The sequence below is a fragment of the Felis catus genome, chromosome A1, assembly GCF_018350175.1.
Source record: "Felis catus isolate Fca126 chromosome A1, F.catus_Fca126_mat1.0, whole genome shotgun sequence".
Taxonomy (NCBI): domain Eukaryota; kingdom Metazoa; phylum Chordata; class Mammalia; order Carnivora; family Felidae; genus Felis; species Felis catus.
The window spans coordinates 164,030,957-164,048,202 of record NC_058368.1 but is presented as its reverse complement, the minus strand read 5'-3'; the positions used below and the strand labels follow the sequence as shown (position 1 = coordinate 164,048,202).

Here is a 17,246-nt window from a genome sequence, read left to right as displayed (position 1 = left end):
AGTCACCTATAATTTTTATGTCAGCTCTTTCAAGAAGTTTTTGTTTCCCGGTAAATAATAATTTCAGGCTGTGAAAAAATGAGAAACGTTTTAAAGTATGCTTTTGGCTTGTATTTTTCTCACCTTTTTTTAAAAATAAATGCACTAACTCTTTTCTGGTGTTAACTTTACTCACTCCTACAAATTAAATGATAGTCGATGTTCAGGGCAAGCTGTGGCTGTGTTGCTGATGGTGACTGCAATCTTCTCAGAGGACACTGCATTAACCCGTTATATGGGTTATTGCAATTCACTTTGCACAGATGCAGCTTTTCAAAAAAAATTAAATTCTCTTCCTTTTGGCAAACCACAATTTCTTCATAGTCAACAACCCAGTTCCTATCACTATACCTTCCCAGTGTGACATAAGCACCCTGGGTGCTTTGTAACAGGGTAAGGCTGGCCCAATACTCAGCACTATGCACAGAATGTTCTTTAGAGCATCCCTGTGATTTCAAGAGGTAATAGTTATGTGCATGCTAAATCTAGAAGTCTTTTAAAGAGAAAAAAGGACACCGCAAAACTGCCTCAGAGGGCTGGGGTGGTGTGGAGGGAAGGAGGGGTGGTCCACTATAAAGCCAGACATGTCCGCTTTGGAAAGTTAATCTCACTGCCTGCACTTCACATGGGACTATTTGTCAGCAGATTGCTTTCTGTTCATTATAACTCTCATATTCAGGAAGAAGGAGAATTGGCCAAACCAGTAATATAAATGCATTGTATGCTCTACCCTCCCTCTTTATGATTAATTCTACCAGTGGTACAAATTTGCATGAATGAATGTCAGTGTGTTTTCTGCCCTGAACATTTCCTGCTGGCTTCAGTTCAGCCCTGCTGACATTTATTACAAATAATAGCTAAATATTCCTGATTTAATAGCTGCAGTGGCCCCACATCTGAAGGTGATGTCTGTAATAAAAGCAGACAAGACGAGCTTATAACAAATACTAATCAGATTGTGTTTGCACACATAATGGATAAGCCTCACAGATATACCCACAAAATGTAATGGTTGTTTTTTAAATGCAGCTGCCAGAAGTCACAGTTCAAGAACATATTGGTCGCTTTATTTCTTTTTCATTTCCCTTCTTCCTCCATCTCCTTAAAGTACCAAAGGCCTCTGTGCACAATCAAGATTGAATATTATCCCCTTTTTTATCTGGAAAAATGGGACACTAAACACAGAAGACTGGCTGTGGTCTTTTATTCATCTTTTGTTGCTCCTTCTAAACAAAAGGCATTGTCCCCTGATAAATTCCATTTTCTGTCTCTTATTCAAAGGTAGTTTACACACTAGCTACAGTGATTCTCACACAATGCAGGGACTGGCAAAGATACAAATAACTTTCAAAGTTCTTTCAACCTGTTGACCCAGGTGTCCCTTCTGAAAGATATAAACTAGCCCTTCCACACCTCTCACAATTGATAAAGGAGACTATAAAACCCGAGATTACAAAAAGAAGACACACAGTGCCTACTAAAGGCAGGTTTAAAAAGCTTTTGGGAATAAAAGGTGCTTTTCTCTTTATCCTACCCAAACTTCACAAGCCTCCATATGAAAATTGAAGGAGGTCAAGTTAGCATTGTCTTTCCCTTGACATTTAAACACTTAGGAATTTGACTCACTTGGCATTAATTGTGAATAATTTTCTGAAAATACACCTTTTTCTATTTTTGCAGTTTTCTTTCTAGAGTAGACTGTGCAGAAAACTATAATGAGCAGGGACTACAGCCACCAGAGTTTTTTTTTTTTTTTTTTAATATTACAATGAGATATATTACCTGACTGGCAAATATTCCCTGCAGTGCATAAACTGACTATATCACACTTGGGAGCAAAAGTCTCAATCACAAATTGTTGCAAGAACTTACTGTAAGCTAAGAGTGGATATTTTTGTTGAAGGCCCAATATCACACCCTATTCTAGAGAGCGACCTTAGGATGTCCCCAAGTAATAGCTTCTAACTCCCGCCCTCCTCTGATTCCTCCAGCAGGTCCAGTGTTCAGTAAGGCAGTGAATATGGGTCTTGGGTCCACTGGTACTTCTCAAGCACCTCACTTCTACCACTATGCCCCTAGTGTCCCACAATGGTTCCATGTGAATCAATAATCTGGAAAGTAGATCCGACAAAATTGTTTATTACCTTGATATTCAGAAAATAAGTACAAATTGCCCACCTCATCATACTGAGTGGCATAGTCTCCCAAAGGAATTTGTTGTTTCACTGTGATCTTCAAAAGAACTAGAAAATTAGGCAAAAAGTCTCCACATTGGTCAAGAATAGAGACTGTCCTCATTTTACACATGAGGACACTGAAGCCCAGGGAGTTTAAGTGACTTGCCAAAAGTCACACAGTGAATTAAGGCAGAATTTGTACTGTAGTCTTTGTCTTACAATGCTTTTTCCACTACACTATTCTCCATTTACCCCTAACTCACCTGTTTTCTTCCGATACATGAGAACCACTTTACTCAAGTCATCGTCCTGAGCTGCAAAGTTTGATAAATGGGTTTGCTGGATTCTCAATCTATTAAATCCATTTGGCCAAACATACGACCCATGTATTATTCTGTCTATCCAGGTCTTCCATTATTCCAAATGTGGCTACCCCATCACTTGATGGTGCCACTCATTTCTAATATATCATTTTTCCCTCTGGATGAGAAATCTTGTTTAGACTGACAAGGAAAGACTTCATATACATTTCTTCATTGCTAAGCGTGACCCTTCCATGGCCAGCCTTTCATAGCCAGGTATTCAGGCACAAAGTTGCTGTACTTTGTGTCTTTTCTCCCTACAGCATTATTTTTCTCCCTTTTTTGTCACAAACAATTATGTTCCTTCCAGAGGTCCAGTTCACATGCTTAGCTCATTGTGTTCAGATCCCTCTGTCTCCCACCGTTTGCCTTCACATACGTTCAGCTTACCTAAATGTCCATTATGGTTCTGGGTCCATCTTCTATAAATCTCTTTTAGCATCTGTGTCCTTGTTATGCCCTGGTCTGGGAATACCATTTCTCTATCCCATTTTGGTTCTATTCTTAACACTGCCTCCTCTCTGAGCTTTTTCCTGAACATCAGGCAGTGATTTCTTCCTACTCTGAGTACCTGATGACCTTTTTGTCACTTCCAGCACTTATATACTGGCTTACCTGTATCACAGTTAATGTGCACTAGGTGCCCTAGACCATGTCTTTTATAATTTATCCTTATACCACATAGCAACAGGACAGGGCCTTATTCTTCACTGGAAAAAATTATATGTAGATAAATAGATAAATATTTATTATCCATAAGCCATAGCCATATATTTTAATCCTTAGCAAAAAAAAAAAGCCTGCCATCATAAAAACGATACATCTTTGCAACTCTATGTCAAAACTAAAATGAAGCATATGCTACTTCAATGTTCTAAGAGCTATTTGAAAACTGAAGAGAAAGCAAAATGAATTTTATAATCTAGCATAGTGTATCTAGCAGAGGCTGTATGCCTGAGACCAGAAGGTTAAATGAGGGAAGCAGGAATCATAGGCAGGCAATCAATCTAAGGACTGACCCACCTTGGAGGGAGGGTGGGGGAGCTCATAGTCTGAGTCTCAAAGCCCAAGAACCAGGAGCTGATGTCCAATATCCAAGGGCAGGAGAAGATGGATGTCTCAGCTCAAAGAGAGAAAGTGAATCCACTTTTCCTCTGCCTTTTTGTTCTATTTAGGCCCTCAATGGATTAGATAATAAATACCCACCCACACTAGGGAGAGCAAACTGCTTTACTCAGTGTACTGATTCAAATGCTAATCTCTTCCACGAACACCCTCACAGACACCCTCAGAAATAATATTTTACCAGCTATCTGGGCAATCTTTAGCCCAGTCAAGATGACACATAAAATTAACCACCACAGAAGGCAAGTATTCAAATGTTTCAAAGTCTAGCATCTATAATAACCACAGTCAGAATTCTAGAAAAATTCTAAAGAACTGAGACTATTCCAACAAAGGTATAAAAAAAATTCCACTGAGGCAATTCCTGAAGTCTAGATAAAGGCAACTATAACCTAGAACCAGACATTAAATTTTGATAGCCAAATGGTAAAGAAAGAGGAAAGAGCACCGCCACTGAACAAAAAGAAAAATGTCAACAAGGGCTCAGAAGCAAGTCGTGTTGGAATCTGGCTCTACTCTCAGAGAGTATTTTTCTTCGTTGCTACAATGCAGGAAGTCTGGTGGTCTAGAAGAACCTCTGTAGAGTCGGTCATGCTTGCATTTAGCCAACAAAAACACTACTAATTTGCATCTAAAAAATGAACACAGGTTTTTAAGAGGCAACCCACCTTACTATGAGACAATCACCCAAAGCCATGTTCTCAAACTGTAATGTGCACATAAATTACCTGAGGATCTCATTAAATTGTAGATTCTGATTCAGTAGGTCAGAGATGAGTCTGGAATTCTGCATTTTTCACCAGCATCCATGGTTCATACTGAGTCACACTTTGAGTAAGGAAGACATACACAGTAGCTAAACTGGAGCCCAAAATATACAAAGGACATATTTTAAAATCACAACCTAATGCTTCAATAGTGTATATACATAACTTATACATAGACTGTATACTTCGTTATACTATCTGTAATAACATGTTATACTATTTCAGACCTCTGAATATATGTTATTATACTCCCTTGCCAACATTTAACAAAAATTTTGAAGCACTTGTTTTCCATATTTATCTCTTGCCTCTGTCTGCTTATATTCTTTTTAATAGGTTCCAAATGAGAAATGTTCACTTCACAGATTTTAATTACCTGAAATCCTTTTTTCCTTATTGATTACCAAGAGCAAAGTAGCTTTTTGCGTTAACCTTTCAAAATGTCCAATTTAATTTATGAATACAATATTTTTTCAACTCAGTGTGTATAGATGATGCATACTGTTTCATACTGCTGTTATAAAAAGACTGTTTTAATTACCCCACAGAAATGTGCCTGGTATGGAGAATTGTGAGAGCTCATGAACAGAACTGCCCAACAATTTATTGGAAGAGCACCCAGCATCCACAGAGCAATGGTATTCGTGGTAGATAAAGCATGCACTCAACTGCGGGGGAAATTTGATTTGACATCACATTAGGATTAAATCAGTTATGAAATATTCCATAATGGCTGCCTTTATTTTGTATTTTTGAAAACAAAAGCCTGATTTTCTGGATTCCTGCTAACGGACTAAACATTGACATAAAGCCTAGAGACATCACAGTAGGAAGAAGGGGACTGCTAGTGATGAGGTCATCCCGAGGCATTTGAATCCGGGGCTCCCATTATTCCAAATGTGGTAGCTATTCTGGGAAGCTTCAAGGTCACAGAACCAACACTGCTTGATTGCATTCACTTCTCTGATGCCTTCAGCAAGTGTTGCTCTTTTTTACATTTTCTGGGCTTTGAAATTCACATAGCAACTTTATCCCCCCTCAACCCAATCAGAAGGCTTTCATGCAAGCCATTCTGCAAAACACAAAATCAGGGGGAAAAGAAGCTAAATCAAACTCAAATAAAAAGCAGTGATAGAAGGCTTCAACAAAGTCCACACAGGGAATCAAACCTGCTTTTAAACAAAAATATTGACATAGCAATTTAAAATAAATACCAGTTTCATATGCTGAACATTTTATTATTGGCTCACAGGACTGCAAATGTAAGGAACACATTCTTCTCTGAAACATTGCCAAAGGCAAACCTCTTAAAAACCAAACATTGTGACATGTTCTTAAGCAGCTTGCCATCATGTCGATTGTTGCATTTGGTATAACATAACGCCTGCATGTTCATTAAGCCCACATTTTGCAATTAAGGTACATATGTTTTGCTTCTCCAAATGTCTGAAAGCCAGGTGGAACGAGTCAATCGCTCTGGTGACATTGAGCATTTCTACAACAATGCTGAATTCTAGCTCAGTATTTTGCATAGTCTGCCGATTATACAGAAAACAGAATTGCCGATATGTCCTTTTGTGTAAAGCTGTAAATGCTCAGAAGATCTTAGCAAATACTGGCTATGTTGCTGCTAAGGTACACGAAGCAGATGTCTACAATTACCCTGTTAAAAAGTTTCATTGTAAAAGACCCTTCAAATAAAGCACTGCTGCTGGTGATTGTACATTAATTGGCTTCATTCCTCTCTGAAAGTCTAGCAGAGCGTGGTCCTCTGATTTGATGCCACCCAACGCATACTGTATGCTGAAAATATTGAGAGTCCTGGTTCTTTCTTTGCCTTTTAATCTTTAAGTAACGTGCCTATAAAGTAAGTGTAGTGATTCTTTCCTGACACTCAATATTTCTTCAAAGTTTTAAAAAGCAAAATAAAAATGGATTTCATTACGATTGGGACCGATAATACCTAAGGATAAGAGGCAAACGCAGAGTAAAGACGCTGACCTGAAGTTAAAATGGTTAAGTTTCATTCAGTTCATTGAAACCTTGAAATTGTGAGCACTTGGGCAACTGAAAAGTTAGGTGTCAAGTAGCAAACAAAATATGGCTTTCACAAATAAATCCCACCAAGGCTAGAGTTGTGTGACCTCCCCAATTTACCTCTCTAGGTAGAGCACCTTATAACTCTCATCTCGATGTCAGGAAGAGCTAATTAGCTGAAAGCTACATCTGGGGTGAAAGGGCAATGGGAAGGCACAACAAGGATTGCTTCGAAATTGCTCTCACTGTGTGTCTACTGGAGAGGGGTTCGGGAAGATTGCTTAAAGTGCAAAAGCCCTTTCTGATATTTCTGACAGTTAAAGTGCCCTAAATTGGAATGCACTCCTATATAACAGCATAAGGAAGAAAATCATTGCTGGAGAGTGTTGATGGTTATGGGAAGGTTAGGCTTTGCTGTAAAAGCCCATGCAACTTGGTGAGTTTTTTTTTTTTAACAACTTTAAAAATATCAGATAAACATGACCTATGACGTTTTTCAGGTTTAACCACTCACTACTCGCTCTTACCCAGTCTCCCACATTTAACCATCCCCAGCTCAGCACGATCTTCCACTGTTTCTCTTTTAATAGTTTCAGTAAAAGATTTAGGGTCACCCGGCAATTTCTGATTTACTCTAGACAGAAGAAAGGGCAGGAATAGAGACGGAGAGCTGTGAACATTCCTAAGGAACTTAGGAATTACCTCCCAGAACAGCAGCATCAAAAGAGCACTGGAATAGGAGCCTGAAGATCCTTCAGTCACAAACAGTGTGCATCCTGAACAAAATATTTAATCTTTCTTTGATTTAATTTCCGCATATGTAAAAGGCAGAGGCTTGTCAACATCCATTTTTGACATTCCCTGTAATGACTACAAGATTCCCACTTCTGCATTTCCTTCAGTGTTCTTAAATACCAGCATTCTCTTCTTCCCTCTGTACTGGCTTATCATTGACAAAAGATTTCGGGTTTAATTACCTGCATTTCCCTAAGGTACACTTTACTCAGAAATTTTCATCTATGAGCATATCGATAATACTCCGTGAAAAAACAATTTTGGAGTTTCAATAAATCTAAAACATAAACAGTGACAAGAAAGGGATATTTGCAACTGTTGAAAGAATCTCAGATACAAGATGGAGTCCCCATTAACATGAAATCTTCAAAGATGGTCAAAATCTGGGAACACTTTGAAAGAGCTGAGGAGAATATCCAAGTGATTCAACTATGACTCCAGAGAATTCATAGCAGAACCACATGAGTGAGGTCCTAATTCATGCTAAGACCTCTTAACCTATATCTCAAATAAACATCATAAGAGAATATGCAGAGATTAAAATAAACCAAATACTGAGAGCCTACTGGGTAGAAAGCACTGTCAAAGATGCTGAAACAGGGATGAACATGGTGGGGTCCAGCAGGAGATGACAGCTTTGTGAAAAAAGAACAACAACACGGGGCTCCTGGGTGGCTCAGTTAAGCGTCCAACTTCACCTCAGGTTATGATCTCACGGTTTATGGGTTTGCACCCCACACGGGGCTCTGTGATGACAGTTCTGAGCCTGGAGTCTGCTTCAGATTCTATGTTCCCCCCCTCTTTCTGCCACTAGCACGTGCGCTCTCTCTCTCTCTCAAAAATAAATATTTTGTAAAGAATACAACAACAAAACACCCTCAAGCCCTTGAGCTACTTGCAGACCATAGACACCTTGAGACAATTAGTTGGAAATTATAGGATGTGAGCAAAATAAACTCAGTTGATCAAATCAGCTTACTAAAAGGACTAAATCGGTTAGTCTAAGTGGAAAACCATAAACGCAGTCCAGACTAAAATCAAACAATTTGGCCAGGGTGTGAAAGCAAACCACTGTTCGGTTAATTTAACAGACATTTCACTTTGAACCAGGTGTTTGGCTGACACTAAGCTTCATCTAGAAAGTGGGCTCTGGCTTGTTTCATTGTATTTATTCTAAAATAATTAGAGCAAGATGAGATAATGGGAAAACAAAAGAAAAACAAATGATCAAGATGAATATAGAAATCACATCAAACATAAAGAAAAAGAAAGAAGAGGAAAAGAAAATGAGAAAATTGAATTAGATGATTTCTAAACATCCTTTTTCAGCTCCTTTATTTATTTTGAGAGAGAGAGAGAGAGACAGACAGAGAGAGAGAGAGAGAGAGAGAGCGTGCAAGGGGCGAGGAACAGAGAAAGAGGGAGACAGAGAATCCCAAGCAGACTCCACACTGTCAGTGCAAAGTCCCACATGAGGCTCGAACCCATGAACCATGAGATCATGACCTGAGCCAAAATCAAAAGTTGGACACTTAGGCCACTGAAGCGCCCCTGTCCTTTTTCAGTAAAAAAAAAAAAAAAAAAAAAAAATCCCTTCATTATATATCAAGTTTAGAAATTAAAGGGGCACCTGGGTGGTTCAGTCAGTTAAGCATCCGACTTTGGCTCAGGTCATGATCTTAGGGTTTGTGAGTTTGAGTCCCGCATCAGGCTTTGTGCTGACAGCTTGGAACCTGGCCTGTTTCTGATTCTGTGTCCTTCCCTCTCTGCCCCTCCCACACTTGTGCTCTGTCTCCCTCTATCAAAAATAAATAAATGTAAAAAAGAAAAAAAAAAGAAATTAAAGAAAATAAGTCCAGGCCACTCAAACATCACAGATAATTCCAGGATTATACATAGAATAATGTATTTCAGACTACATTTATTCAAAGTCCTATTTAAATTATTTCTATTCAAAAATTGTAAGAACTTAAGTGCCAAATTCAGTGCCGGTTTTGAAGAATGAATTAAAACACACTTAATAGTTACATGAAGAACACACACTTATAAACTGATACTTCTTTCTTGTGATCATTTACATTTGCCAGCGCCAAAAACATTCAAAACATAATGGTATTTTTCACCCAGTTATTCCAGTACTTTATTTGAAAAAGAGATTAAATAATATCACACCCATATGCTTGACCCAAAATTTCCAATTTCTTTTACATGGCATGTTGGGGGTGGAGGGCAGAGAAGAATTGCTCTAAGAAATACAAACTGAAGAAGGCCCCATGTTGAAAATTGAATTCTCTCTAAATATCTCTAGTTTTCCTTATATCTCATCCTTATATTTCTTTTAACATAGACAGCATCACTGATTCCTAGAAGTTTCTATAGTAGTTTGAAAAGATTGTAACTGAAATGCTTCATTTCCTGGATGGTAAAACAGTACTTCCTGTAGGTTTTTATGAACCTACCAGTGGAAAAAAACCAGTGGGAAAAACTGCAAAATTATTTTGAAATTAAATGGCAATCTATAAAAAAATTATACTCATTATGCTAACTTGAGTTTTCCATGGCAAAATAATACTATTTCAATATGCTGCTTATATAGACTTATCATGTCGCACTTAGCACACAATGTAAAAATATTATGACTAATATATAAATCCCTAGGAGAAATGGTTATGAAACATATTCAGATTCTCCAAAAACATACACTAAAAATAGTATTTTAATATCTTACATATAAAATCTTATCATCGCCTTCATTGCAAAGACTGCACATAACATACTAGGCATTCCCAATCACTGAATTTTAGAACTGAAAATATCTCATACACTGTATAGTGCAGGATAGCAAAGATACAGTGCATACTTTCTGCCATTCATCTTTTCTAAACCCAGGGCAGACAGCACCAATCAATTTCAACTTTCTTTTTCGCAGAGCCTAGGTGTGGTCTCCAAAGCTTATCCACACAGCGCTCCAGGCTGCCTTTACCAATAGATCACAGTTGGAACAGCAGATGAAATATATTTGCTAACTCTACTCCAGTCCAGCATCCTCAATGTACAAAAAACAAAAAACAAAACAAAACAAACAAAAAAACAAACAACAACAACAAAAAAAACAACTAAAGTAATGAGAACATAAGTAATTCCCCATTCTGCTATTCCATTAGTTTTGCAGTAGAGCTAAGATTAAAACAGATTTTGAGCTTTTATAGCTATATCTTGTTGCCTTAGAGAATTTTTTAATAGTAAGAGACAGGAGGTTTGAAATTAGAATATTTTTAATTTAAAAATCCCATTGCCTTATTTTCATCGCATTGCAGCTGCTGATTTTCATATACATAATGTGTTGTTATTTTTTCTGCTGCCTCTCTTTGTAAGCCAGAAACACTTCTTAAGAAAAGAACATTAGTCCCTCATCTTTTTAAAAAATATGTATTATTGAAGAAGTTACAGTTTGTGACAAATAGACTTGAAGAATTCATGGGGCCAGTCAGTCCTAGAAATTGTTTCTTCCACCTAGCACATCTCACGTTATCCACCCCCACATGAGGATATCCTAATGGGTTACCCTGATACCTAACAAAGTCTATCACCCATCTTAATGCTGCATGAATCACTTCATCACCACTCAGACAGAGCTAGAATTCCCTTCCCAAGAGTTCGGTTTGGTGCTAACCAGCTGACATGTGGACTCTGGCCTCCATTCTCTTCTCACAACATGTCCTTCTCCCGCCTTCTCATACTGCTACACAAACATGATACAACTCCAGCCCTTACAATTTTAATCAAAATAAGAAGTATGTTTGTTTCTGTTACCATCCAGTCATCCATCCATTCAGTAAATATTTACTTAGTACCTATTAGGTGACAGGTGTTGTTCTAGGTGCTAGGAGTCAGTAGACAATAAATTAAAGATGCTGGCTCAGTAAGTTTACATTCTTATTTAAACTTTAGCAAGTAAATATACAGTATGTCAGATATTGCTTAAGGCAGAGGAGTAAAAGGAAGATCAGAGACTATAGGAAGTGACTGGGGAGACTCACTCTTCTATGGAGGCTGGCCAGGGAAGAATTACTAAAAATCCAGTCTGATCAGGGGCCTTGAGAAAGTTGAATAAATAAATAAAACCAAGCTGTTTATATGTGGGTAAAGAAGTCCTTGGCACAGAGATAGTATTTAAAGCCACAAGAATGAAAACAACAATGAGAAATTACACTCCAAATTTTAAAGGCCGGAAGAAGAGACTAAGAAGGTTATCTCTAGCGATGTAGGAAACCAGGATAAAGGGGCATCCTAGAAATCAGTTACAGTATTTTAGGAGTGAGGAAGTGTTTAACTGATTAAAATGATACTGAGAGGCTGAGTAAGACAAGGTGATAATTGACCATCCCATTTAGCCACATAAAAGATGTGGCTTTATGTACTCAGATGTGCTTTATGAGAGTGGTTTCAAGGTCATCATCGTGGGCCAAAAAGTATACAGTATGTATACAACAGCCTTTTCTTGTAGTTTTAGGCAAAAGAAGAATCAATAAATGGAGAGAAGGGAATTTGGGGGTTTCATTATTATTGTTATTTTTTTAAAGATAGGAGAAAGCTTATATGTTTATTCATTGGAATACTCTGGTAAAAAAGCCAGAAATGATAAGGAAAAGATTTGTTAGAACAACACCCTTGACTAGGCCAGAGAGGATAGGGTCTTAAGAGTAAGTTGTAGGGTGGCGGGGAGATAGAGGGGGCTGCCACAACTAGATACATTTCATCCATAGTGCAAGATGAAAGGTGGAGTTTCTGTGTACAGATGTAGGGTGTTGAATGATGTGATGATAGGACAATAAAGAATTTCTCTCCTGATTACTTCTGTGAAATGAGAAATAAAGTTATAGTTTAATAAAATGAGAAGGAAAGAAGTGTTGAAGGTTGAGGAGAAAAAAAGATTCTCTCTCCCCTCTATTAAACAACCTGAACCAATCATCCTCTTGCCCACATTAACAGAAAAGCATAGAGAACTATCTATTCTTTGCTAATTATCCACTCCACTGCTCTCTCACATAATCAAGAGTTGACTATAAGTTCCAGAAAGACTGACATAGAGTTGGCTTATTACTTTCACCTTGAAGGTGGTTTCAAAAATCACTCAGCTCACAAACATATTATATACTCTCTATCCCTCCCCAACCCCAACCACTTCCTAATTATAACCACATCATTTTAGCACTTTCTCTGACTTTACTCAGGACATACACAACCTTCTAAAACAGAGTTCCTCACACATGCATCTGCTTGGGAATCAAGAGGAGAGGAAACCTATTCACTGTCCTTTAGCCCTTCCAACTCATTTTCATTAAACTTCATCTTTATCACTTTAGTCCCTTAATCCCTACGTATTTTAAGTTGTGGTCTGAGAACTATGCCCTAGAACTTCAAAGACTGGAAATCTACTAGAAAATGTAAGTAATATTGTAACATAAAACCTACAGTAATAAAATGAGTAACTGGCATGTCCATGGTATCTTACTGAGACATAAACGCAAAGTGCTTCACATCCATGACTGTTCCCAACACGTAAGCGAAGCATGTTTCTGTTTATCTGGGGGAGCGGACTCAAAGCAAAAGGACTGAGGGAGCCGTCCTGGGATGTCTCTGGAACCTCTAAATTTTTTTTAATGTTTATTTATTTTTGAGGGAGAAAGAGGCAGAGTGCAAGGGGAGGGGCAGAAGGAGAGGGAGTCACAGAATCTGAAGCAGGCTCCAGGCTCTGAGCTGTCAGCACAGAGCCCGATGTGGGGCTCGAACCCAGAAACTGTGAGATCATGACCTGAGCCCAAGTCAGACGCTTAACAGAATGAGCCACCCAGGCGCCCCTGTTTCTGGAACCTCTAAACTCATCTTCTCCAACAGATAAAATATTTGACCTAGATGTTAGGGGAAGCCTTTTTGGACCAGTGCATTCCAAGAGTAGAAATCTATTGGAGTAGAAAGTCACATTGCTTAAGGTAAGATAGTCACCTCCCAGAGAAGAATAAGAAAAAAATAATTCTGCTGACTTCGACTGCAGACTGAAAGCTAGGACTGGAAGATCTTAGAGACTCAGAGGGCTCTCTTTCCCTAACCTCTCCTAGGAAGAGCCTTACATATCTGTGATTTATTTGGCATTCATTACTGTGAATAACTCAGGCTGATTGCCTAAAACCTAGTTGACAATTATTCAAGGCGTAAGAGAGAGTATTCAGAGGATGGCAGAGGGGAGAGCAAAGGGCATTCTAGGCCAGAGTTGGCAGGGGTTGTGATCTCTGGTGGCAGGATTTGAGGGACTATAGAAAGAGATGCAAAGAGTAAAAGGAAATACAAGTAAAAGGAAACAGAAATAGGATAAGAGGAGCCACAAGTAAACAAAAGGAATGTGATATTGCAATAACATGGAAAAAATTAGCTTAGATCTGCCCCTTTTAGACATTAAATGACAAAATCAATGTCCAATTAATTCCATAACTAAAAGGAAAACAATATTTTTTTCAGTATCTCTGTGGGCATCATATTTGAACCTTAAAATAATATGTTAAATCATCCAAAAAATATTAACCAAGTAAACTTAAAGAAAATGTAAAATTTCTAACATCAGAAAACAGCATACAATAAAAATGCAAATAACTTTCTTTCATATCCTTCTCTCCTTCCTTTCTTTTCCTGCAAAATTCAGTCCAAAAATAACTGACGGGGCCCATCAATGTAGGTGCAGATGGTCCGCTGAACCAGTGAGAAGCTGCAGCATTCAGCTTCCTCTAGGAAGCAGGAAGAGAGCGAGAACAGATGAGCAGCCTAGCATAGTTGTCTGAGCTCAAGCAGGAGAATGTCATGTCCATGTGAGGGAGAAATCTGGCACATGATGTTAAAGGCCGAATAAAGCTAAGAAGACATCCAGAGGGATGGAAGAGGAAAGTGGTAAGCTAGGAGATTGGTTGCAGACAGATTGATGAAATAAGCAAATAAGTAGAGGATAAAGGGAGTGATCAGGTTACTCAGGGTGGAAAAGGGCTGACAAATAGAGGGAAAAAAAAGATACAGCTGGAATGATGTGGGGTTGGAATTAAATATATCAATGTGAGCTCACTTATTTCATAATAAACATGCAGACATAAATACAGATGGAATGTGTGTGTGTATTACCTACCTCTGTCCACTGAGACCGCCTGTGAGCAGTGACACCCCAATGAGCACACTGAGACCCCAGTCTTGTTTTCTGAAGTGACTAGGAAATGAAAGCTGAGATGTCTATAGTGACTGTTTAGGATGTTAAATATTTCTCAAGTATTCTTTAATAAGCCTCCAATACTCTTATAACAATAACCAATAGTTAAAAGAAGATAAGAAAGAAGGGAGGTGAAGGTTCTCTGACCTGTTCTTGGGACTATATCCCTTTCACAGTCCTCTGTCCTTGCTCTCCTTGCTCTCTGAGCTAAAAAGCAAAAATACCCCACTTTTTAGCTTGCTCTGGAGCCAGGTGCAGCCATACGTCAGAGTTCAGGCCATAAGAAATGGACAGAAGTCCCCAGAATTTTCCAATATGAACATAAAGCCTACTAGGAACTAGCCTACTAGTTCTTTTGCTCTCTGGCTTCTTCCTGCCTGAATAACATATTCCCTCCCTGTAGGTTCAGCAGCCATCCTGTGACCCTGAGTCAGGAAGCATAAGGACAAAGACCTACATGCTAAAAGAGAGGAAAGTGCAAAAATGGAAAGCAACCAGGTCCCTTGTAACCATCCTGAACTGCTACTCCAGCTCTGGACTTTCACCCCTGAATTTGTTTCATAAAACCAATAAACCATCATGGGTTTAAATTGTTATTCACAGCAGAATGCATTCCTAACTGATATGTATATTTAAATAAAGAGTGAGGAGGAGTGACAGAAAGAAAAAGGTACTTACACTGTGTACAAACAAAAGATATGGGCCAAGGTATCAATGACCTTTATGACTGGGCTTCAAGAGAACAACAGTGATGGTCATTCTAGGATTTAAAACATACCACATGTCTACTAACAAAAAATGCACCATTTTCTAAAAACTACATATATATATATATATATATATATATATATATATATATATACACACACACACACACACATATATATATATACACACACACACATATATATACATAATACATGTGTGTATATATACATAATAAATGTATATGTATATATGTATATATATATATACATATATATACATAATATATATATGTATATATATATATATATTCTACATTCTAACTCTCTAGATTCCAAAATCTAATATAACTCTATATTCCTGAGACTGTGAAGTATACTAGCAAGCATTATTAATCTAGCCTTGTCCATTGCTTCTCAAATCTTTCTGGATTGAAAGGAAGCCAGGACAGGCTGGAATATATGGTACTTGGACCCAGAAGTGGTAATGGAGCAAATACATGAGAAAAGTTTCATCCTTTGATTGGGGCATAACCCAAAATGACTTCTTGTGAGCAGTATTTTATTGAAGTCTTGTGTATTAGCTAAACATATATATGTGTGTGTGTGTGTGTGTGTGTGTGTGTGTGTGTGTATACATCAACACATAGTCTGAGAGAAGATACTATTAATTTAGATATTTGGCAAAGGGCTAATATCAGCATACATAATGAACCTCTAAGAATCACTGAGAAAAAAAAATAAAAACAGAAAAGATCCAATTAAAAAGTGGACAAGAATGAACACTTAACCAAAGAGAATATCTCAATGACAAAAAATAGGAAAATTTTCATTAGGGAAATGCAAATTAAAAATCACAATCAAGTATTACTGCATACCTATTAGAATGACTAAAATTAAAATGATGGAAAATTTTATCAAGGAATTTAGAGCAACCAGAACTCTAAATCCTGCTAGTGTGAGTATAAATTGCACAACCACTTTGGAAAACTATCTTTTAAAGCCAAACATGTACAAATGTATCACCTGGCAACTTGGCTCTTAGCAATGCACACACATGTCCCTGAAAAGACAGAATTGTATGTCATATCACATCTATCTGTATTAATCAAAAACTGTAAACTACTCAAATGCCCATCAAGAGCAGACTGTATACACAAAATGTGGTATATTCACACAGTGACCACTATACAGCCAAGAGAATGAATAGTCTCCAACTATACAGAAAATGTTGATGGCTCTCCCGTAACGATGAATGAAAGAAGCCAGACACACACAAAAGAACACACACACACTGTATGGTTCCATGACTCTAACATTCAAAACAGGTAAAACAAGTTTGTGTTTTTAGAAGTCAGGAGAGCATGCTTACTCTTGGTCAAAGGAGGTAGACACCAAGAAAGTACACACAGGGGTTCAGGGTGCTTGTAATGTTCTATTTCTTGATGGGATACTGGCTGTTATCAGTGAAAATTTTTCATCTCTACACATATATGTTCACTTTTCTCTATGTGTAGCATACTTCAAAAATAGATATAAAAGTTAAAATGCATATAGACTTTGCATGTGTCTTTCTAATGTATCCATGTTTAATATTTTTAATTTTTTTCCTTGGGGTAATCAAGAAAAAAATTGGTATTACAGAAAGAACAGTTTTATATATCAGCCTCTGTACCACTTAGCATCAACAATATATTCCCGGTGATGTCTGGTTCCCAGTATGAGAAGCATGAATGATCATATTCCCTGCCATAAGATCAAACACCATTTAGTACAGCACACACTCTATTCTCTTCAGCCTTATTTCTGGTTACACTTCCAGTCAATATTATATCCATGTCAAAATACTTGATAATTGCCATATATGCTCCATTCTGCCATTTCCCCAAATCTTTGCTTATCTCCACTATCTGGAACCTAAAACAGAAGGATTACTCAATAACAATATTTATTAAAATAATAAATAAGAACTTGGTTGGTGTTCAAGGTGATTA

The 17,246-nt window shown here is 37.7% G+C and overlaps 1 long non-coding RNA gene across 1 annotated transcript in view; it reads right to left on the bottom strand.

The window, feature by feature from the left end:
• LOC123379269 overlaps positions 1-17,246 on the bottom strand; it is a 137,648-nt gene that overhangs the window by 14,257 nt on the left and 106,145 nt on the right. Inside the window, exon 4 of the long non-coding RNA XR_006583530.1 lies at positions 4,432-4,564. This is a non-coding gene — a long non-coding RNA (uncharacterized LOC123379269). The remainder of the gene's footprint in view (positions 1-4,431; positions 4,565-17,246) is intronic.